Genomic DNA, 25,907 nt, shown 5'->3' with positions numbered 1-25,907 from the left:
AGGTGTCTTGAGCTGGACTTAATAAGCTCAAGATTGAGTTTGCAAATAAATCTCTGACCTCTTCAGCACCCATGGAATAGACTAGATTTAGGACAAAAACAAAATAAGTCCCAACAACAGATGCCAGCCAGTAGGACTTCAAAGGTCTGATAGGAAGTTTATTCCTTTGAAAATTGAAAGTATCATCATAATCACGGTTGATGTTGTTTTTATGTGTGAAAAAAGTATTTGTTGTCAGTAGTAAAATACATGTATGAGATGTAAATATTGTGTTTGTTAGTTGTTTTGTGAGTTGTTTTGAAAACAGTCTTTGTATAGATATAAAAAAAACAGAGGAGTATGTCCTAATGTTTTCTGTGAAAGGAACCTTTACCTTAAAAATTGGAAAAAAAATTCAAACTGAATGAAGCCCAGAGTTAATAAAAATGACTACTGTGGCACAAGTATAGTTTCATCTATGGTTTCAGAGGTATTTGTTTGTGTTGAGACAGAGATCCTCGTGACAAGATATGAACAAAACATGAACAGCAGTTCTACAAACTGAGCCGTGAGCAGTGTTACATCCGTTGCCATAACCACGGCGAAAAAAGAAGCAAGACGAAGATAGATTAGATACTCTATACATGCCTAGGGCGGTATTATGAAAACAGCTGAAAATAAACAACAACTAAGGTAAAAGAGAGAAACGTTGCAACCTGTAAGTGCCTAGAAGAAAGACATTGAGGAAGTAAAGATACGTTAAAAATCCTGTCTTGCCATTGAAAATTTGGTTTGTTTGCCATCTGAAAATCCAAACTGCAACAACAGACTCATACATTGAACCGTCACTAATGCAACACACATCGCCATGACAACGTCTATACCGAAAGTCAGGCGAAGTCAGGCTAAACGTATCCTACATGTCATGCGCGTAACCACGCCCAACGGAAGCAAGCGGAAGGAAGGAGACCCGGGTTGCTTTTAATGCCAGCGGGCATGTAAGACGAAAGAATGCCAGGAATATTGAAAAACAGAAACCCGTGGACCCCAGACACAGCTTGAAAATAGATGCGCCCACAGTGAATACAACAGAAGGTATTTTGGGACTAAGTTGCTGAGATTGATGCTAGGCACCTGATCATACATGTCTCTTTGACGAAGATATTTTTACATAACATTGAGCACTGACTGACTTGCATGAGGCACGTACCCGGTTGTGTAAAATCCTTGCACATTGGTAGAGTCACGCTTATGAAAAGAGCACAGACTAACGCTCAAAGATAGTCTTTTAGCACACGTAGCACGCCTTCCATTTGAATACTGTTTCTCCTTCTTTTAAATTAATAATCTCTCTTTTTTTTAAATTGCCTAAAGGCGTCAGTGCATGCCTTCTTTTAAAGATATACATAAAGTCCTTAAATTAAAGGTAATTTTACTTTTTTGTTACCACCTCAACCCTAGAATGCCAAAAGAACCGATTAAATTGACTTACCAAGAAGTGCATTCCGCCATATCACTGTGTCCTTTTCCCGCCGCTGTTTCCCTGCGGCCCCACACCCCGCTGTCCTATTCGCCAACCTGCTCCCACCTCCCAGCTGCTCCTCCCTCCCACAGCCCCTCATATGGAGGCCGCGCAGTGGTGAAGGGAGCGACCCTTGACCCTGTTCACCAGGTAGGTCGCCCCCCTCAGCCGCCGCACGGTCCTCCCTGTGACGCTGTCCCGCTTCCACTGCACCTGTTGAAAGATGCCCTGATCGCTCCTGTCTCCTCCGTTCCTGCCCCCTGACTGGTTGCCATTTTATTTTGTTTTGTTTACTCTGGTTTACTGTTTGCCTACTTCTGTTCACTGTTGTGCCCTTTGTGCCCCCTGCCCCCCGCTTGCCTTCCGTGCTGTACTTGGTTTTACTTTAGTGCCCTTTGTGCCCTCTGCCCCCCGCTCGCTTTCTGTGTCTCCCGCCCGTGCATTCCCGCCGCTGCGTCCCTGCGGCCCCTCCCTCCGCTGTCCCTTTCGCCGTCACTGTTGCCTCTCTGTTTTTGTTTGTCACCTGCTGCCTTTATTGTATTTTATTGCCACCACTGTTGTGCCCTTTCTGACCTCGCCCCCCTGGCCCCTGTTTTTGCTTTCTGCGTCCTTTTCCCGCCGCTGCGTCCCTGTGGCCCCATCCCCCGCTGTCCTTTTCCCCGCCCCGCTCCCGCCTCCCAGCTGCTCCTCCCTCCCACCGCCCCTCATATGGAGGCCGCGTGCAGCGGGCGTGCCACTGGCACGCCGAAGGCACGCCAAAGGCAAGCCCGTCTGCACCCGTCTGCGCCTGGATCGCACCCAGAGCCAGAACCCCTGGCCCACGCCGGAACCAGGGTACCCGACTGAGATACGACTCCGCCGACCTCAACACACTCAACACCGGACGACCACCCGCCTGCTACCGAGCCACTCTGAAGCACACCCACGGACCCTTCACCTGCCTAGCCTGCAAATTCACCTGCCTCCGAACCTGCAGACCACCCACCGGACCTAACATCAACAACAACCACCTCAAGTGCATCCTCCTCAACACACACTCTGTCCACAAGCACGCCGTCGAACTCTGGGACCTCCTCGACACAACAGCACCAGACGTAGCTTTCCTCACGGAAACCTGGATGAACGCCTCCTCGGCCCCCGACATCGCCATAGCCATCCCGGACGGCTACAAGATCATCCGGAAGGACCGCGTCAACCAGACCGGAGGAGGAATCGCCATCATCTACAGGAACACCATCAGCATCACGACCAACGCCGAAGACACACTCTCCGCCGCCGAACACCTACACTTCCACATCCACACCGACCCCAAGACCACCCTCAGAGTAACGCTCATCTACAGACCCACGGGCCCGCGCACACAATTCAGCGAAACCATCGCTGACTTCATCAGCCCGCACGTCCTAGCCTCACCAGAATACATCCTCCTAGGGGACCTGAACTTCCACCTGGAGAAAAACAATGACAACAACACCACCACCCTGCTCGACAACCTCACCAACCTCGGACTCAAACAACTGGTGAACACCCCCACCCACCACGCTGGCCACACGCTTGACCCCATCTTCTCTGCCAGCAACCACGTCTCCTTCAGCCACTCCACCGGACTACACTGGACCGACCACAGATGCATCCACTTCACCTTCAAAAAGACTACATCCCACCACCGCACGCAACAGATCCCCCGCAGATGCTGGAGCAAAATCACCACACACCAGCTCCTCTCATCACTGAGCCAGAACCCGCCAGCCGACACCTCTGACACCAACAACGCAGCCCACAATCTCGCACAGTGGATCACCAACTGCGCCGATGACCTCGCTCCACTGAAGAACCCCCAGGCACTACCGACAACAGGAAAACCACATGGTTCACAGACGCCCTCAAAGACTCAAAGGAATCCCGCCGAACCCTTGAAAAAACCTGGCGCCATGAACGGACAACAGAAAACATGACAGCCCTCAAGAACGCCACTCGCGAACACCACTAGCTGATCCGCACCACCAAAAGGACATCGTTCAAAGAGCGGCTTGACAACAACACCCACAACAGCAAGGAACTCTTCAGCATCGTCAAAGAGCTCTCCAACCCCAGCGCCAGCAACAACGACATCACACCGTCGCAAGACCTCTGCAACTCCCTCGCCACGTTCTTCCACCGCAAGATCGCAGATATACACGACAGCTCGGACCCCAGACTCCGCCTCCAGACACCGAACCAACGACCCCCACCACCACCCTCAGCGCCTGGACCCCCATCAGCACTGAAGACAGCACCCACGTCATGAACACCATCCACTCTGGCTCCCCCTCTGACCCATGCCCCATCATATCTTCAACAAAGCCGACATCATCATCGCACCCCACCTCCGGAACGTCATAAACAACTCCTTCACGTCAGCCACCTTCCCTGAGAGCTGGAAGCATGCAGAGATCAACACCCTTCTGAAGAAACCCACAGCGGACCCCAAAGACCTCAAGAACTTCCACCCCATCTCTCTTCTTCCCTTCCCGGCCAAAGTAATCGAGAAGACCGTCAATAAACAGCTGACTGCATTTCTCGAGACAAACAACTCGCTCGACCTATTGCAGTCCGGATTTCGAGCCAACCACAGCACCGAGACCGCCCTCATCGCAGCCACCGACGACATCATCCTCCTGGACCTCTCGGCAGCCTTTGATACCGTCTGCCACCGCACCCTAATAACCCGCCTCTACAATACTGGGATCCAAGGAAAGGCCCTGGACTGGATCACCTCGTTCCTCTCTGACAGAACCCAGAGAGTCCGCCTCCCTCCCTTCCGCTCCGCGACCACCGAGATCATCTGCGGCGTACCCCAAGGCTCCTCGCTCAGCCCAACCCTCTTCAATATCTTCATGAGCCCCCTCGCCGCCATCGCACGCAAACACAGCATCAACATCATCTCCTACGCCGACGACACCCAGCTGATACTCTCCCTCACCAAAGACCCAGCCACCGCCAAAACCAACCTCCAGGAAGGAATGAAAGACGTTGCAGAATGGATGAAGCTCAGTCATCTGAAGCTGAACTCAGACAAGACGGAGGTCCTCATCCTCGGACAATCCCCATCCGCCTGGGACGACTCCTGGTGGCCCACAGTGCTGGGCACCACACCGACACCCACGGACCACGCACGCAACCTGGGTTTCATCCTGGACTCCTCCCTCACGATGACCAAGCAAATCAACGCCGTCTCGTCCTCATGCTTCAACACCCTGCGCATGCTCCAAAAAATCTTCCGGTCGATCCCCACCAAAACCAGAAAGACGGTCACCCAGGCCCTCGTCACCAGCCGACTGGACTATGGGAACGCCCTATACGCAGGAACCACAGCCAAACTTCAGAAACGACTTCAATGCATACAGAACGCCTCCGTACGACTCATCCTCGACAGCCCTCGCCACAGCCACATATCTGCCCACCTGAGAAACCTGCACTGGCTCCCCGTCAGCAAGAGGATCACATTCAGGCTCCTCACCCACGCACACAAAGCGCTCCACGACATGGGCCCCGAATACCTCAACAACCGCCTCTCATTCTACACTCCCACCCGCCAGCTCCTCTCCGCCAGCCTCGCCCCCGTCCCACGGATTCGCAGAACCACCACCGGAGGAAGATCGTTCCCCTACCTGGCAGCCAAGACATGGAACTCCCTCCCCGCACAACAGGACCATCTCACCTTCAGGAAACACCTCAAGACCTGGCTATTCGAGCAGTAGCAGCACCCCCCCCCCTTCAGCGCCTTGAGACCCTCACGGGTGAGTAGCGCGCTCTATAAATGTATTGATTGATTGATTGATTGATTGATTGATTATCACGAAAGCCCAATCTGGTATGTAAGGAGCCAATTATAAGTACTATTCAAGTGAAAATAGTATAGGCAATAGACTCAGAGTACTATTACTTTTACCCACACAGGCAACACACGTCCTACCCGAATATTCCCCCACCATGATGAAGACCTTCATAGAAATTTATCATTCTGGTCCCCCCAATTGAAGGTCGAAACGCATTAGCTTTTACCATCAAGAGGCCCAGAGAAACCTAGGAAAATATTACACCTAACATTAGGTGTCTTGAGCTGGACTTAATAAGCTCAAGATTGAGTTTGAAAATAAATCTCTGACCTCTTTAGCACACATGGAATAGACTAGATTTAGGACAAAAACAAAATAAGTCCCAACAACAGATGCCAGCCAGTAGGACTTCAAAGGTCTGATAGGAAGTTCATTCCTTTGAAAATTGAAAGTATCATCATAATCACGGTTGATGTTGTTTTTATGTGTGAAAAAAGTATTTGTTGTCAGTAGTAAAATACATGTATGAGATGTAAATATTGTGTTTGTTAGTTGTTTTGTGAGTTGTTTTGAAATCAGTCTTTGTATAGATATAAAAAAAACAGAGGAGTATGTCCTAATGTTTTCTGTGAAAGGAACCTTTACCTTAAAAAATTGAAAAAAAAAAAAAACTGAAGGAAGCCCAGAGTTAATAAAAATGACTACTGTGGCACAAGTATAGTTTCATCTATGGTTTCAGAGGTATTTGTTTGTGTTGAAACTATTATATTGATTCCGGCCTCTGAATTTTCTGAATTGTATCACTCCCCCATTTTGTATTTACAATACGGCGCACCATAGCGCAAGGATTGACAGATGTGTCAGAAATTCTGACGCAACTGTTGGCACAAAGGTCATGCATTGCTGGAGTCATGTGGCAACCACAACCCAACTCCAGCAATGCATGGGAAGTCCTATCCACATTGTGCTGCATCACCCCTTACGCCTGCTCCAAGCAGGTGTAAGGTTTTGACGCAGGGGTGTCCTAGAAGTGGCACAGTGAAATCTTGTAGATTTCACTGCATCACTTCAACAAGGCTTTTTTGCATGGGAACGCACACCCTGCATACATTATACCTGACGCAGGTATAATATGACACAGGGCTTTACCACATGATGCATCTCCCTAGATGTGACACGTTGTAAATGGACCGCATTTTTACGCCGCCGCTGCATCACAAAAAGTGATGCAATGGTGGCACAAAAATTACACAAGAGCCTTGTAAATCTGCCCCAGAGTTTCTTTATCTGAGTAAAAAAGCACGATATATTTTTCAGAATTTGGTGTTGGAAGAAAAATCCCAGTTCTTCAAGTTTATTGAGGAAACTTTTTATGAAATACAAATATACTGGTGCATAAACTAATATCTAAAGTGAACAAGATGAAGAAGACAAAGAGGAGGTCCACAAGGCAAAGGATGATTGATCAAAATCAGTGTTTCATCTGAGGACTGATATAAGATAATGTTCAATATGTGAAAGTAAAATATGGTCAAGTATTATAGGAAACATTTCCAGCGATTATGCAGTGTAAGTAAAATGTAAGATGTTCTATTTGAAATGAAGACGATGTGGTTGCAGAATATCAAACTGAGTTACAGTTTTCGATTGCTGAGATTTTTAAGAAACATTTGCAGAAGCCCTCAGGTCTGCCAGCTACATAGGCCAAAACGCGTCTTTGATAAGTAACTCAAATCCAGTTTCTTTCACAGAACACAGATTAAATGTGGGCCTCAGTGTTTTGCAGTGGTGGATAAAACTTAAATGACACCACCGAAACTGGACAAAGTTCGAAATCTTTTGCCATCATGAAAGCAAGCAAAGTTCTCTGCAATTTAAGCCCAGACTGCCACAAGTTAATGTGGTGTGTTGCTATGCCCGCACTCCTCAGGATCTTCTAAAGTCAGATGTACTGCCCAGGAACAGTGGCACTTCCAGTGGCAAAGAATCATTTATGAACTGCTTTAACTGTGTGCTGAAGATGGGTTCCAGCCACTGAGCTGAATGATTTATCAGCTACCAGTGAGGGATGGCCTTAGCCCTGAGCAACAGTGGTTAAAGGACGTCTGCTCCACAAACCACATACAGTTGCTTCTCCACCACAATTTTCACAGCTTACAGGGTAGGACTTCTGGTGATGAGGACTGCAGTGAGTAAATTCTGAGTATGTGGTTTTCCCACTGCCACTTGTGATCCTGATAAGCAAAGGTAATCTTTCCCCTTTACCATACAGGGCCACAGGAGCTCTCCTTTTTTTTTTAGAGCATAGTGATCTTTGTACGTCACAAAGTCAAGGAAGTGAAAAAATGTACCAATTTGTGAGACAACAGTCTTCAATTAATAATCAAGTCTAGATAAATGAATGCCCTTAGCATTCCCCATTCGTAGTCCCAATTCCAAAATTCAGGGTGTGTTTGCTAATTGTGATTAAATATCAAATTGTAAATATTTCTCTTTACTTAGAAATTTCTGATATTAATTTATTACATCAGGTACTGTGATGTTCTCTGGTAGGGCTCATTCCATAATCCATATGCCCTTCATACTATTCTCCTACCTCATTCTGAAAAGCCTAGATTGCTGATGTTCCGCTGTCCACACTACTGTGCGTTCTATATTTGGTGTGCACACTTGTCCTTACCAGACTATTCTAAGTTATGTAGCAGTTGTATGGGTCTGCTGACTTGCCTGGTGACTTCTTATGAGGGCTTCTGAATAAAGGCTTGATTCCCTAGTCTCCTGGGGTAGCTCCTTGTTCAGATAGCTTATTAAAACTCAGCCCTAAGAGGGGCAGGTCGTCTGGCATTAACTTTACCTGTTCACAACACCCATGCAAGGAATCACAGTCATGAACAGGAGAAAGTAAACTATGTCTTCCATGCATAGGAAGAAAAACCCCGATACATCAAGGAGAGTTGTCTTTTTTGTTATTTACATGAAAAAAAACGCTTGCTTTGGAGGCTTGGTTCTGTAAAACAAAAACGAATGCCTACATTTACATTTTCGCTAATACACACATACTTTGCCAAAAAGAAGTCTTTCATCAAAAGCTTCCTACCAAACCAATTTCCGCATAAGGCTCTGACGGAGCAGGCAGAGGCTGTGAATCTGCCTTTTCAGTCTCAATGAGACATGGGTGTAAGTGTGGGGGTGTGAGGATTGCTATATATCATAAGGAATACAACATGTCCTTCTCATTTGGAAGGAACATTGCATTTTATCTCAATTTTCTAACTTTATCTTAGAAGTACAACAGAGTGGCCTGCAGAATCCTTATAATGTACGTTATGGCGTATATTACTTCATTAAAATTATCACCTTAAATTGGAGGTAAATGAATATTACACCACCACTTATCAATGCAAAATGCAATTTGAAAGACAGATCATATTTTTAAACGTATCTCATAGCTCAGGGATGCCATATTACTGCTTCCCATTCACCTGAATTGAGAATTCATTTACACCTGCCTACTTTTTACTGTTTCATTGGAAATGGCACATTCTCAAAAATATACTGCCCATAACGCAGCTCTCTAGAACATATTATAGACTGTCAGATGTGGATTTTTTGTTTTGAAACAAATACTAAAACATTTTGGATGATTTCACACAATGAAACAAGTAGAAACGTTGATCTTTTGCTTTTTCAAACTGTTCCCAGGAAATCTGTGGTTAAAACAAATCGAACAGAAGTGCAGGTGACTTGTGTTGCAGTTATTTCAATTTCATTGCAACATCATTCATCTGGTAGCAATGTACATTAGGGAATCGTTATTTGCTTCCACTTAAATTAGATCTGCAAGCACAAGTGCATACATTAAATATGATGTAAATCAATAAAAAACATCAGCACGACTTAATACCTTGCATGGAAAGATCTAAATTGGAACACACATTCAAGGATTTACATGCTTAATGCAACACATTTGTTTTCTGTTTGCAGTTTTCTGTTCCAAACTTCATATTCAGGGTTTATTAATCAGAAAATGAGCTTTAAAACAGTACAGAATCTGTGTTGCCAACTAAGCCTGTTTTTTTATTTGTGCACGTTCATTTGCAAAATATTCTCCTGCCGCTTGTCCTCTTCCTTAAGAAAATGGGGCAAGTATATGCGATGTGATTGATGTGACAGTAATTACACTTTGTACCAGAGACAGTTGTTTTCTTCAATGCTCCTAAATTTAGGACATGGGGACCATGAAAGTGTGAGTATGCACACGGATTGGCTGTAGACTTGCTTTCATTTCCAATTCTTTTTCTTGTTTTAAGACATATGAAGTGTTCACATACAGCATTGTAAGCATTTTGTTCTTGGCGCAGCCCATCCCACACTACCCATTAAGTGTATGTACACTACAAAAGACCTTTATTCGTTTTTCACATATCAAAGTTCAAGGAGGAAGATAACCATGCCCCCCAAACCTTGCAATGCTTCTGAGGGCAGCCTCTAGATTTATACACGTATTCTTCTGCCTTGGTGCAATAGTCCATGCCATTAGTCCAGGCCCTCACAGGGCGTGCTTGCTCAGCCCTCCAATGCCTAGCTATATCTCGCTGGGTGAGTAAGAGGCTGTTGGCCACCAGTAGCCTGGTGTATCTCCCCCCATTCCTCCATGAGCCCCAACAGCATCATTTTAAGCTCTGGTTTGACAGGATATTCCACCACCATGAACAGTACGTTACACCACTGGAGAAGGGTGGGCACACACTGCCTCACATCCCAGCACTTAGTTTGATCCAATGCATCATAGCAAATGCAGTGCATGATAACACTTACTTCAGTGTCACGCTTTAGTTTTTCCCCCTTGTTGTTGCAGCCAGTGCTGTGTATCTCTAGACACGTGTTTCAGGATAGTTGTAATTCTTCAGTAGAGAGCAACACATTCTTTTTGGGGGTGCTGGAAATGTTGCCCAAAGTCTTCTCAGGTCTCTGTACCACTCGCTGGGTGCAGGTGCATCAACCGGAGCTCATCAGCTCATTAGCTCAAGGGAGCATTTTCAAACAGGAGGAGGGTTGGCGCACACTGCCTCACATACCAGCACTCCATTTTCCCCGATGCCTCATAGTAAATGCAGTGCATGATAACACTTACTTCAGTGTCAGGCTTTAGTTTTTCACCCTAGTTGTTGCAGCCAGTGCTGTGTATCTCTAGACACGTGTTTCAGGATAGTTGTCCTTCTTCAGTAGAGAGCAACACATTCTTTTTGTGGGTGCTGGAAATGCTGCACAAAGTCTTCTCAGATCTCCGTACCACTCGCTGGGTGCAGGTGCATTAACCAGAATTTAAAAAAATATAAACACAGAAACATAAACATTTATACATTTACATATAGTTACTTAAATATAATTTAATAACTATTACCCTTATTTAATTTTAAACTTTTAAATGATATAAAAAAATAAATATATACATATATCAATAATTTAAAACAAAATAATAGCCATTTTTAACGAATTCAATCATTTAACTATTTAAAATAATTAAATTGTACATTTCACAGTACAATAAATACAACTGTAGGGAAATTGTTGGAAAGCAGGGAAGTAAAAATTACTATTCCCACTGCAGTAAGTACAACAATAGGGAAAATGCTGGATTGCGTAGGGGTCAAAATTACTATTCCCACTACAGTGAGTGCGACAGTTGGGAAAGTGCTGGATAGCAGAGGAGTAAACATTACTATTCCCACTCCAGTGAGTGCAACAGTAGAGAAATTGTTGGATACCGGAGGGATAAAAATTACTATTCCCACTCCAGTGAGTTCAACAGTAGAGAAAATGTTGAACAGCGGAGGGGTAAAAATCATCATTCCAACTCCAGTCAGTGCAACAGTAGGGAAAGTGCTGAATAGCGGAGACGTAAAAATTACTATTCCCACTCCAGTGAGTGCAACAGTAGGGAAAATGTTGGATAGCGGAGGGGTAAAAATTACTATTCCCACTCCAGTTAGTGCAACAGTAGGGAAAGTGCTGGATAGCAGAGGAGTAAAAATTACTATTCCCACTCCAGTGAGTGCGACAGTAGGGAAAGTGTTGGATAGCGGAGGGCAAAAAAAGACTATTCCCACTCCAGTAAGTGCAACAGTAAGGAAAGTGTTGGAAAGCAGAGAAACAAAAATTAATAATAACATTTAAAAGTTTAAAAAAATTAAACAATATGAAAAATAAATTAACGATATTTGCAAAATAACAGATTAAATATATTAAACATTTACATTTAGGTGCCGATTCCGATCCTGTAAAACCCGGGTACGAATGGTCGTACGGAGCGTATTCTCCGTACGACTCGTACCCGGGAAATCCTCCTTACAAACCAGCAAGTACGATTCGTACAGAAATACCATTTCCGTACGATTCGTAAAAAACTACGTGCGGCTAAAAAATACCCACAATTCTCATCCGGGACATCGCGTACGTGACGTCCGTACGGAGTCAGGCAGAGTTTTACGGACCAGCAAGTACGATTCGTGCCTACGTCACTCCGCACGGCTCATTTTTTACGGCAGTCAAAAACTCCCGGGAAATTGAGGACGACGCGATTAAGGAGCACCGGTACGCGACGGACAGCCATGGACCCCATCCTACGTGTCATCCCGGCCCTCCTAGCTTACGACCTGGTGCACCGAACCCGACGCACACACCGCAGAAGGAGAGAACAACACCCATGGGTCCATGGGGGGTGAGGGGCATGAAACATACCCCCTACACAGATTAAAACATACAATATGGAGGACATATATTACCTCCAGGGTCTGGTCACTTCGGGGGGCGTGTCCACCAATCCCTGCGTATGGCAACAATGGAAGTGGACGTGTACGCGTACCCGTCACCACTACAATGGTGGGACGGACCGTACCCACGCTCTGAGGGCGTGGGTACGGTCCGTACCACCATTGTAGTGGTGACGTAGGGGTACGCGTGGTACGGACCGTACCCACGCTCTGAGGGCGTGGGTACGGTCCATTACCCCTACATCACCACTACAATGGTGGTACGGACCGTACCCACGGCCTCAGAGCGTGGGTACGGTCCGTACCACGTGTACCCCTACGTCACCACTACAATGGTGGTACGGACCGTACCCACGCTCTGAGGGCGTGGGTATGGTCCGTACCATGCGTACCCCTACATCACCACTACAATGGTGGAACGGACCGTACCCACAGCCTCAGAGCGCGGGTACGGTCCGTACCACCATTGTAGTGGTGATGTAGGGGTACGCGTTGTACAGACCATACCCACGCCCTCGGAGCATGGGTACGGTCCGTACCACACGTACCCCTACGTCACCACTACAATGGTGGTACGGACCGTACCCACGCTCTGAGGGCATGGGTACGGTTTGTACCATGCATACCCCTACATCACCACTACAGTGGTGGAACGGACCGTACCCATGGCCTCAGAGTGTGGGTATGGTCCGTACCACCATTGTAGTGGTGACGTAGGGGTACACGTGGTACAGACCGTACCCAACCTATGAATGTGGGGGTACAGACCGCATCACCCGTACCCCTAGGGCACCAGTACATTTGTGATACAAGGCGTACACACGCCACAAATGTTGTCTTAGGGCCTGGTGCAGCATATACCCAGTATATTGGGGTGTGTGTAAACCAAGGGTGCAGGTGGGTGAGTGGGTGGCTGCCTAGGATTCCCAGCAGTGGACAAAGACATGTGAGGTGTGGGTGCAGAGGAATACCAGCAGTGGACAGAGACATGTGAGGGGTGGGTGCCTATCACTCCCATCAGTGGACAGAGACATGTGAGGGGTGGGTGCCTATCACTCCCAGCAGTGGGCAGAGACATGTGAGGGGTGGGTGCAGAGGAATACCAGCAGTGGATAGAGACATGTGAGGGGTGGGTGCCTATCAATCCCAGCACTGGACAGAGACATGTGAGGTGTGGGTGCCCATCACTCCCAGCAGTGGACAGAGACATGGGGGTGGGTGCCTATCACTCCCATCAGTGGACAGAGACATGTGAGGGGTGGGTGCCTATCACTCCCATCAGTGGACAGAGACATGTGAGGGGTGGGTACCTATCACTCCCAGCAGTGGACAGAGACATGGGGGTGGGTGCCTATCACTCCCAGCAGTGGACAGAGACATGTGAGGGTTGGGTGCAGAGGAATACCAGCAGTGGACAGAGACATGTGGGGGGTGGGTGCCTATCACTCCCAGCAGTGGACGGAGACATGGGGGTGGGTGCCTATCACTCCCAGCAGTAGACAGAGACATGTGAGTGGTGGGTGCCTATCACTCCCATCAGTGGACAGAGACATGTGAGGGGTGGGTGCCTATCACTCCCAGCAGTGGACAGAGACATGTGAGGGGTAGGTGCAGAGGAATACCAGCAGTGGACAGAGACATGGGGGTGTGTACATCATTATCAGATGACCACAACTCCATGGGTGTATGTACGCATCCCTAATTTTTGACTATTTTGATAGGGCCATAACAACACATCACTGACAGCAGTGTCCCACTCCCATGAGGATGGATGTCTTTCCCCCACTGCATGACACACCACATGTGGGTGTGAGGACAAATGACACATGCATACCCACCCCTGGCGGATGCAGCACAATACACACACAGAGATCATGCCACAAGACTGTATAGTCATGTCAATGACTACTAAACTAAGAGAGCCAAAGGGAACACACACTGTCAAGCACATCCCAGGACTGATAGGAATGTACAGGTGCTGGGACAGCCACCAAGATGTTGTCTCTCATGGAAGGAATAGGGTGGAGTTCACACAGATACAATGCCCACAATTGTGAGTCAGGTGCCCAAATACCCTGCAGAACAAGTACCATATGTGTGCTAGGCTGGGATTACACACATGCATAGTGCGGAAAAGGGAGAATTTCTCCATGAAGGCATGGCAACATACTCAATACACAAGTACAGTGACTAGCAAGGATAGCACAGACGATGCAGTCGGAGACATTGCCGAGCAGGCATGGCCATAGTTGAAGGGATCCGTCACCAACAAAGGGAATGTATACACAGGTCAGCACAACAATTGTGCAACTCTCTGCAGGGAAGATGTCAGGTGCCACGGAGGAAGGGACACTCCTTGGTACAATGTATCAAAAAACAAATAACACACACGACCAAAGATCCTTTGCAGAGACCTTGTGATGGCACGCAGATCCCATGGTCCACCTCATGACCATCAGACTCGAACCTTTGCCCGAAACATAACACATTACCACAACCTCAACTCCTGGAGCATCAGCACCAACATCAATACCTGAAATGCAATAGTGTTCAAAGGAAAAATAAAATGCTTTAATCAGCATAAAATAATATCTTTTTCAAGAACACTATATACAAAGGCCAATGGCCAGTCCAGAATAGAAGTCCTTGCGGGGACACATGGGCACGCGTCTCCCCTAGCTTGCCTGCACATTTGAACCCTCAGGTTCGTCGACTCTGGGGGGGGGCATCATGTGGGGAAGGACCAGGCACCGTAGGGACAGGAGGTGTAAGGGTAGGTGTGGTGGGTGCAGGGATGGACGCCTCCACCACAGGGGGTGGGGCAGCGCCAAAGGTGGAGGTGAGCTCGGCGCTGCACACTTCTGCCAGGGCGTCCAGAGTATCCCCTGCACTGGAAGTAACCACAGGCACAAAGGAGGGGGGGTCGGAGGGATGGGGTGCAGCGCTACTGGGGGAGGGGGTGGACATGGGGGGGACTCAACTCCCCTACCCAGGGAGTGCCTTGCCCGTTTGCGGGCTGGTGACCCAGTGCGGCTAAGGCCCAGCACAGACATGTAGCTCTCCTTGTCTGACTGTGTGGCAGGGGAGCCAAGGGGAGTGCTTTTGGAAGGACTAGGTAGTGAGGCATGCGGACTCAGACTGTGGCTGCGTGTATGTCTGTGTGCCCCAGACCCAGTGGGTGTGCCTTAATCCCCCTGAGTGTGCGTGCCAGGAGGTGTGTGCTTGCCCTTACGTGTTGGTGTGCTGCCTGTGTCTGGTGGGGTGCGTGCTTGGGAATGTCTTTGGTGTGCATTGGACAGGCATGGGAGTGGGAAGTGTGGCTGGGGCTGGGGTAGGGGGGGACAAAGCGCTGCAGGAGACTCACTGCTGCCGTCAGTGAAGAGTCCATGGACCTCAGCAACATCCGTTGGTCAGACATCACTGCTGACATGCCCTCCATGAACGACACCATCTGTGTCAGCAGTCTGGTGAGGCCATGGAGGACATTCAGCATTGATGACTGGCCAAACTGCAACTGCCGCTGAATGTCCACAGACTCTGCAGTGAGGGCAGCAGGGGTGACAGGGGCAGGGGGTGCGGTGCCTGGCACGAAGGAGACATGGTGGTGCCCTGCACAGACAGAAGGGACTGGAGCAACTGGGAGGGCGGTGATGGGAATGGAGGAGGCGGGGACAGATGTTGTACTGCTGCCAGGTGTTGTAGCAGCCTCCGCCCCCTCGAGGAATTTCAGCCTCAGACCCGTCAGCGTCGTAGTCGGTGTCGCCACCAGACAGGTACTCTGCCTGACTCCCCTCACCATCCGTGCCACTTGCTCCCGCAGACTCACCAGCAGTGGTGGCACCGGTGCTGGATCCCTCCTCCAGGACCGTGCAGGTGTCTCCCTTGGTGTCCTCCGATGATGCTGTGGGCAAGGTGAAGATACAGAAAATAATCAGTCACCTGTATACATCTGACACATGAGTCCAAACAAAATAGGTCACAGTGCATATCAGGCAATGCATCATGAGTAACATCTAGATTACTCCGCACATATGTAAGCCCTGTACTCCCCAGTTGGTTGACCCACCATGCCACTTGAAAACAAGGAAAAATAGGACACAACAGCCAAAAACTTGATTTAGAAATATACTGAGAAGCTACTGTCTGGGAACAGTTGAGCACAGCAATACTATGAAGGCATGCCACCTCTTGTTTACTGTGAACGAAACAGTATTGGTGCACCCAAGGCTAAATAACCGACCTCAATGCTGAAGGTGTCCCCTCACTCAGAGACCTGTAAGTACTTTGGAAACCCAAACGAAATACATTGTGATCCCTTGGGAATCACACCACTTTACACAATCTACATGTTTAGAATGTGTGAATGTGCCACTTTGTGAACAGAACACACATGTGCCTGTATAAAAGAAGTCACACAAGGAGGTGCACACAAAACTACATCTACACAGTCATTGTATGAGCTGCCAGCCTTATTCAAAGAAGCCACTGTTAGAAAGAAATGGGGTTTCAGTAAGTACATATACATGGCACCACGGCGGTCTGGATGACTTGACACTCGTAAGTTGGTATCAGCAACAACCAAGGACTTACCCAAATGCCACCACACTGTGGGAACATAGATATGTATAATCTGAAAAACAGTCTTATTTGAACTGTGCCTTTCTTAAAAATGTGCCAGCGTGTCCCCTGAAAGTGTAAAGGTGGTTTCTTGTGCACTTACTTGGGAGACATCTGTCATGTAGGCACATTATTGTCCCTCACAACAAAACATCAAAGTCAAGCATTGAAAACATGAAGACATGTTGACAAGTGTAGTGAGTGCCAAGGTACAAGACTTCTTGACTAACAACTTGAATCATGCCACCTGTCACATGGCCATCCGTACCATGATGACACAGTTGGCAACACATCTGACCCACTGCCTGTCATGTGGAGTGGCGCACATGTCCAAACACAGGACAATGCATAAGCTAATGGGCCTGCAATTGTGTCAGAATAAGGCTCACCTTCACTGAGGAGACACCCTCATGGCAAGCAAGAATGTCCACACAGATGTCAGCACACAAAGACCAAACTACGTAGACTCTGGACCACACACTGGTGCCAAAAATGGATGAGCAGGAATCATGTATTTAAACTTTTGACACATGCTGCAAAGAACAAACATGAAAGCTTGCATAACATCACTGGGTCACTGCATGTTGAGTGTCCGTCCAGACAATTATCACACACAGGTCAGACCTGGCAAGGAGACATAAGGTTTGGACATGTAGGCCTCGCCTGCACAAACCCCCCATACCTGAGACAATGTGATTGAGACAGATCAAGAAATGACACCTCTTAATCAGGGTTTACAAAAATGTGCATCAAGAAGTCCAAAATGTATTCCACATCACCTGGTGAGGCTGCCAACACATATTTGTCACAAACAACCATCAACAGATAGTTGTAAATAGACACACAGGCACTGCCCAGTGTGAGGATGCACAAGCCAAATGGGGTCACCCTGTCCAGTGGACACATGTAGCACACTTTAGATAAATACAAATGAGGCTAGGGAACAATGCCACAGAGGCCAACCTATGCTGAACACACAGAGAATGGGCACAGTGTTGGATGACACACATGATTCCGAGGCAAGGGTGTCTCAGGGGACTGTAGTGGGCACACTGCTCCATGGTCCTGGAATGATCTGACTGTAACATGAGCAACCGTCCCGGCACTATGCATATCTCCCACTCATGCACATCATGTCTGAGGCCACAACATCGGTCATGCATGCTGCAAGTCTGTTCATTTGAAACCTCACACTCCTATGTTGAGACTCAGCATCAGTGCCAACAAATATGGACCCCCAAACATGATGCAGAAAGCAATGTGCACTTGGATTAACTGGCAGCCTAGATGACCATGTGCAATAGTTATTACACACAGACCAGGGAACACATGTCAAGGAGGGGAAGGGAGGAAGAACAGCACCGGTTGACTTGGGGGAACAGGATATGCACTGCACATATAAACCCTGGCAGTGTATCCAGGCGACTGAGCACTTCCAAAAGCTGGTGACACACAACAAACACACATGTGCCTACCCCCTCCTTGCTGCTGGCTCTCCTATAACCGCCTATCCATGTCAGGGAAGACCATCGCCAGGACACGCCTCATCTGGTGGGTCAGGCGTCGGCGCCCGCCGTGGGGGCGTGGAGGTGAGTCCTCCAGCAGGACCCGGGCGATCCTCCGGGTCCAGCACCGGATGTTCTGCCACCGTTTTCTGACTTGGGCTAGGCACCGACTGCGACCCTCCACTGATCTAACGGCCCTGACGGCCCGCTTCCAGATCTCCCCCTTCACGTAGGCAGTTACCTGTGAGGATGACAAAGTGAGACAACATCACTACACCTGCTCCATGTCAGAGAGACACACATTTGAACATCTTTGATATGTTTAACAGGGCATAGGATGCTGCCAAGGAATAGCATCTTTGTAATATGGACATTGGCCTCTGTGGAAGCCCCAATGCACTACATGGCATTTAAAGTACACAGGTGGCATGAGGGGTGCGACACACTCCATGATCATGGCACACACTGTGCATCACAAGCAACACCAGGCTGATGGACAGCACCTCCAAGCAGTTACATGCCCCAGGCCACTGACGCAACCTCAGCAGAGTACACAGACACACACAGGCACAGATCAATCACATGCCATAGGCAACAGCGGATACAAACCTCACTCTGCACATGTGCCACTTGCCTGTGGGGTGTCACAGGTGTGGGGCTAGCTCAGCAAGTCAGACACACAGCACGGCTTACTTCTCACATCAGATGGGTAGAGCTGTTGCCTCCTCCATGCAGCTGCGGTGCAACACTTCACATAGACACTCACCCACATGACAAGGAACATTCACACACATCAATGTCCAGGGGGCGTGCACATCACTTGGACACTCTCACCACAGCTCCACTCAACTCACACACATCTGTGGGTACAGTCACCTGTCACACTGGGGGCACCACTGAATCACCTCAGGACTATAGACGAAAAATGCCACAAAGGATTAGCCAGGCTGAATGCGTCATGTACTATGCAGTGAATGTCACAGTAAGCACAATGCAAGTGAGGAGTGCACACATGAACTACATCATGCTCTGCATGGGAGACATAAGCCATTCCCCCCCTGGGACCCACTCTAAACAACATTGCATGTCTGTCACACCTGGACACAATGCCAGAAGTGACAGTCACAAAAAAGGTGCACAGTCAAAGGTAGTGGAGTCAGCACTCACCTGCTCCCCTGGTCTCCCATACAGGCTGGTGTACTGTGGGAGGATGACATCCAGCAATGCCTCATTCTCCTCCTGGGTGAATGGCTGGGCCCTCTCCACAGACCTTGACATGCTGCCAGAGGAAGCACAGACAGCAGCAGTGTTATCAACAGGAAAGTTGTGCAGGCAAGTGCCCTCTCATGGGTTCTGGCTGACTTATATCTGTCTTGCTGAGGGGCATTCATTTGGAGGAGTACATAGTGATTGGTCAGATTCATTTGTGTCTTACGTTTACTCCAATCCTTTTCCACATACACCAGTGACAGCATTTGCATCGTTCACATTTTTAGCATCATGTCAAGTCAACAACCACTTTGCAACATTGTATTTTGTGGCCAACTGACTTTTCCAGGACACCTGATGGAAAAATGTGAACTGAAAACTCTGTATCCATGACAACCAGCATGCATTTAGTGCCTAATACTTGTCCCTTATGTGTCCCCTATGTAATTTTCAAATCCACACGCGTTTCACACGTACCCCTATGGCACCAGTTGCACAGTGTGTTTCACACGTACATGTATGCACTGGTAGTACACGTACCCGTACGTGTACTACCAGTGCCTACATGTACGTGTACTACCAGTGTCTACACGTACGTGTACTACCAGTGCCTACACGTACGTGTAGGCACTGGTAGTACACGTACGTGTAGGCACTGATAGTACACGTACGGCTACATGTACTACCAGTGCCTACACGTACGTGTAGGCACTGGTAGTACACGTACGGTACGCACTGGTAGTACACGTACCCGTATGTGTAGTACCAGTGCGTACACGTACGTGTTGGCACTGGTAGTACACGTATTTGTAGGCACTGGTAGTACACGTACGTGTAGGCACTGGTAGTACACGTACATGTAGGCACTGGTAGTACACGTACGGGTACGTGTACTACCAGTGCATACATGTACGTGTCAAACGCACTGTGCAACTGGTGCCATAGGGGTACGTGTGAAACGCACCGTACCTGTGTGTGGATTTGAAAATTACATAGGGGACAGATTTATTAAGCAATCTATGAAATGTGCTGCCAATAACAATAGGGCCGCACTATTAGAGCCTACCTTTTCTAAGGAATGTTCTGAGAGGATTACCTGTGTCAACACATTTTGTAGCTTTTCACACAAGATTAAGAAAAGCATTTTGTCAAATCTGAAGATCCTGAATATCGGCACGACACCATTACACCACCCACTTTTCGCTTTTAAGCGCAGTTCCAACATTAAGGATCGGTTAGTACACACCCGTCCACGTAACCAGAGGGAGGACACACAGGGGGCTTTATGGGATTTACCCCCGGTGCGAGGTCCTCAGACGACCCGTACATCTGAGGTTGAGATTGGTTCCTCCAGGCCATGGGTGCTTTCGACTCACACTAATTGTAACAGTGAGAATTTGATTTACATGATTACATGCCCTTGTTCCCTCCGTTATGTAGGGATGACCACACGTAAGGTCAAGACCCGCATTTTGGAGCACAAGAGCACAATCAGATGTAAAAAAAACGCACAACAAGGTTGACCAATCATTTTCTGACAGTCCCACATGGCCCACAAGACCTCAGTTGGGTAGTTTTGGAGAAACCCTTTATTCCCAGACACATTGTCGATATATCCTCCTTCCTATTCAGGCGTGAACAGTGGTGGGTACACAAACTTAAGACAGACCTGGTGGGTTTGAATGACGATATTCCATGGGTTTCTTTATAATCTATCCCTGTAAGATATATATGGTTTTGGTCCATGTTGTAGACCATTCCAATATCCGGGATAACACCTGACTGCTTGATGAGGCAACAACCTACCTCTGGGGGTTATGTGCTGTTGGAGCTTTTTGAGACTTGTTCGATGAGGCAATAACCTGCCTCTAAGTGTTATGTGCTGTTGGAGCATTCTGAGACTATTTTTTAATTATTATAGAGGACCTGACTGGTATGTGAGCCCAAGATCTGAATTGAGATCTTTGTTGGTTAACTCTAAGATCATAGAGAGACATTTGGTGCTCTATCTATCTCCATTGTTGTGTTTTCCTCTATTTATATATTTCTTTCTTTCTGCAGCCTTGTGCCAGAACTGACACATCTTTTCTGGTCATGTACGTAAGATTTGTGCGATGCGCCACTACCATGGTGCATGCTTAGGTTGTGTTACACTGTTGTCAATGGTAACTCGAGGTGCTATGTTCCATCTGCCTCGGTGGCCTCTGGGTACGATGGTTTGTGTTTAGTAGCCTCGACGTTGTCTTTCAGCTTATTTACGAGAGGTGGTCACATTTCCATCTGCGCATGCTCATTGCTAAGACGTGCTGTCGGTGCATCTGGGCGCATGCGCAATTGAGATGTATCACCTTTGTGGTGCATGCGCGTTGAAGCTTTGGTCTGAAATACGATACACCTATTTCCAACTAATGAGATCTTGTCCAGTATATAAGTACTAGAATTCACGGGACATACACCTCCGGTTACAGGCTCATTTCAAGCCCAGAGTACAGACGGAGAGGTGAGTGTCCCCGTAGCGAGTGTCTGATTGCTTAGTTACTGAGAACATTCTCTGATACAGATGTTTTCTAATAAAAAATGGGGCTTTCGGCTCCTATTTTTGCTGCGAGTGAGCAATAAGGTTAGCAGGCTTTGCTCTGGGTAAGACCTCTTTGTGTGCGTGTGTTTTCATATACACGCGCTGAGACTTTAGGTTTTGCTCTAAGCGGTTGGTGAAACAGCCTCAATCTTTTATTGATATGGTACATGTTGCCATTATATATAACTACTTTGAGTGATTTTTCACATATCTAGCAAACTGGTGACTCTGTTGAGTTGGACAACCATCTCGAGCCAGTATTCACGTACATTCATCGTTTAATATTGCTTACGCATGGATACATTAAACTACAAGTTGGATTTACTGTGCTTTTATTCTTGTATTGTTGGCCTTCCCCCCCCTTTCTTATACTACCCACCACATTAGGTCCACAATAGGAACAATGTTTTTCCGGTACCTTCATGTAGATGAATCCAATAATGGTTTTTACATCGTTTTTTTAGAGCGGTGCCCCATCCTGAGCTGTTGCCAGGTTGAGGTGAAATGGTTACCCAGCGAATGGCGGGTAAGCCATGTTTTCAATTTGTAGTAGTACTTTCAGTATTTAGACCTTTGGCATTTGCTAACATGATGTGTATATTATGTTTTGTATTGTCCATTTTCTCCTATGTAGGTAATGGTTTTTAGAAGAACAGACAAACTGCTTCAAGTTCCTGTTCACGTATCCTTTTTTGTTGATATCACTTGCACTTCTATGCAGCAGCACCATTAATAGGTCCTGATGAAAGCTCTGCCCACAATCGGGCTTTAAGCTGAAACATGTCGACCACTATTCTCCACCTCACCGAAGCAGTTTAAATTCATACTGCTGGTGCACTGTTTTTTAATCCTAGTAGGGAATGTACTAGAATAAAGTTTCCGATTTACACTCTCTAACTAGTTTTAGTTGCACTTCCTGCACAGTTATATATATTTTTGGCGCTGCATCCTACTCATATCTACCTAGCTCATCATTTGTGGATTTAGTTGATTTCACCTTTATTTGAAAAAAACATCCCTGAGCTCCTTCTTCGTAGAGAGGAGGTTGTAGCCCCCGGAGGAACTAGGTTTTTCCTCTGGGAGGAGATTCCCAAATGATGAAGCATGTCACCTACGGTGAGTGAGGGAACTCGTCCTATAAAGGGATATGCCCACAGATTTCACACTGTGGTTTGATATACGTTATGGGGAATAAATCTTGTTGTGGTCTTTAAAAATTCCCTTAGACCCTCTGTTTTGAACTGTATTGTTTATTGGTTTCATGAGCAGCTGTTTGGCTGCGGGTCTGTTTATGCGGGAGTATCACCATTGGTTACTCCTAGATACATCAAATAATCGGTAGTGGTAGGGGTAGTCCTTTATGTGCAAGGGTGATTAGGCATTTGGTATTTTCTTCTTGAGAAATCGAGTTGTACGTTTTTGAATTAGATATGGCTGAACAACAAGGCTTAGCTTTCGATGATTCGTTGGCACAGGCCATTTTGAACACACCTAGGGGCCGATTCCGATCCCGGAAAAAAATTCCCCGCACGAATCGTATCTGAATTATTTACCGTACGAATCGTACAAGTCCCGTACAAACTGGCAAGTACGATTCGTATGTGAAAAAGTCCATACGAATCGCATTGGGTAAATTCCCCGACACGTCCTCGGGTCGGAAAAGGTGTCCGACACGTCCCCGGACATTTTTACGTACAAATCGGAAAACTGAAGTCCAAGCGCGCAAGTATGATTCGTACCGTCCGTCCGACTGTACAATCGTATGGTAAAAAGACCGTCCGGAGCGAACTCCTATAGCAACCATGGAGACGTCCAAACAGGTGACCGGTAGGTGCCGAACACCACCCCCAGCCCCCTGTATGGACCCGCCGTACCCCCAGCCCCCCCGCGGATGGATGCGCCGTACCCCCACCCGTGTATGTACGACACGTACCCCCACCCGTGTATGTACGGCGCGTACCACCACCCGTGTATGTACGCTGTGTACCCCCACCCCCGTAGGTACGGCGCGTACCCCCACCCCTGTCGGTATGGCGCGTACCCCCACCCGTGTATGTACGATGTGTACCCCCACCCCCGTAGGTACGGTGCGGACCCCCAGCACATAGCGCTGGGGGTCCGCACCGTACCTACGGGGGTGGGGGTACGCGCCGTACATACACGGGTGGGGGTACGCATCGTACATACATGGTTGGGGGTACGTGTCATACATACACGGGTAGGGGTACGCATCGTACATACACGGGTGGGGTTACGCGCCGTACATACACGGGTGGGGGTATGCGCCGTACATACACGGGTGGGGGTACACGTCGTACATACACGGGAGGGGTACGGCGCGTACATCTGCGGGGCTGGGGGGGTACGGTGCATACATCTGCGGGGCTGGGGGGGACGGCGCGTACATCTGCAGGGCTGGGGGGACGGCGCTTACATCTGCGGGGCTGGGGGGGAACGGCACGTACCGGGCCCCCTATTCCGCTCGCATCGCGGCGTACTTCGCTTTTCCGGCACTTTTTGGGTGCCGTAAAAATATTGCCGTCCGGACTGCTGTCGGTACGAATCGTACTTGCTGGTACGTTAAAACATGCCTAACTCCATCCGGACGTCACGTCCGCGGTGTCCCGGATCACAATCGTATGTATTTTGCTGTCGGTCGGTGTTTTTTCCGACTCGTACGGAAATGGTGTTTCCGTACGAATCGTACTTGCAAGTTTGTATGGTGTTTTTACCGGGTACGAGTCGGACAGAGAAAACGCTCCGACCGACGGTTCGTACCCGGTTTTTCCAGGATCGGAATCGGCACCTTAGTATTTTAGACACCTACCAAGGAGGAACAACTGCGTCAGGTGATGATTGGTCAAGTCTGCTTACACTAAAAAAGTCCCATTCAAGTATTTATATTCACGGGGCTATTATGACTGTGTATTTGAGAGGGAATTGTGCACCTACTGGGTTGATTGTCACCAATGCTCTTCGTTTATTCCTAGATGATAAGACCTTTCTTAAAGACTGGTCTCTAATAGCCTGGAAATGTACTCGCGATTGGCTGATCTTAATTATCAGCACAGCCAAGCGAATCGCTGAAACCATTCTTATTGAAATACAGGCTTTAGAGTCGCAGATTAAGGTCACATTATCAGCTGCTGCTTTCAAAAAACAAAATGAAGAAAATAACAAGAACAACAAAGAGTTTAAGGACTCTGTCTTGATGACAAAGATTAACAAATTCAAGAAAGAACTTGCACGCTTCTCTATGGAGAAGATTTATCCTTATACGAGTGCACAATATGTGCCTCCCCAATACAATCGGCAAGGACGTCGATATGGGTTCAATTATTCATCATCAGGGAGTGACGAATGGTCTAGTGACTCTGACACTCCTAATCAAGGAGATCAAACAATTAAAGGACGTGGCCGCAGAAGTAGAGGTAATTGGGGAGGATATTGAGGGGGTTTTCCTCCTCAATCGCATCCCACATGGTGGCCCCCAGGACCATTCGGATATCCACCATTACAACCTTCAGGACACATCTTCCCTTATCAGCCACAGCCCCAGATATATTCCAACCAGCCTTTTTTAGGGTTTGGCCGGGGCCGGTCCAGAGGCAGACGCAGGAATCAGCAAGCACAGGTACAATGGGCGGACAATCCACCCGCACGCTCCACTCGGAGCGCGATAGACACACAAGCAGGTCCAAGCAACCAGAGGACCTAGTTATTAACCTGAGTGGAAGAATATTGAGTACAGATGAACTATCTCTTCTCAATAAAAGATTGGGTTTTGTACCCTCATATCGAGGTGACACCTTTGAGATAAAGCAAGAACTTGCCCAATTTTTCCAGAAATTTCGCCTCAATTTTTCCTTTAGGGACAACAGTCCGGACGTGATTGAAATACCTGAT

This window comes from Triturus cristatus, chromosome 6 (genome assembly GCF_964204655.1).
Source record: "Triturus cristatus chromosome 6, aTriCri1.1, whole genome shotgun sequence".
NCBI classification, from domain to species: Eukaryota; Metazoa; Chordata; class Amphibia; order Caudata; family Salamandridae; genus Triturus; species Triturus cristatus.
This window is presented reverse-complemented; position numbering follows the sequence as displayed.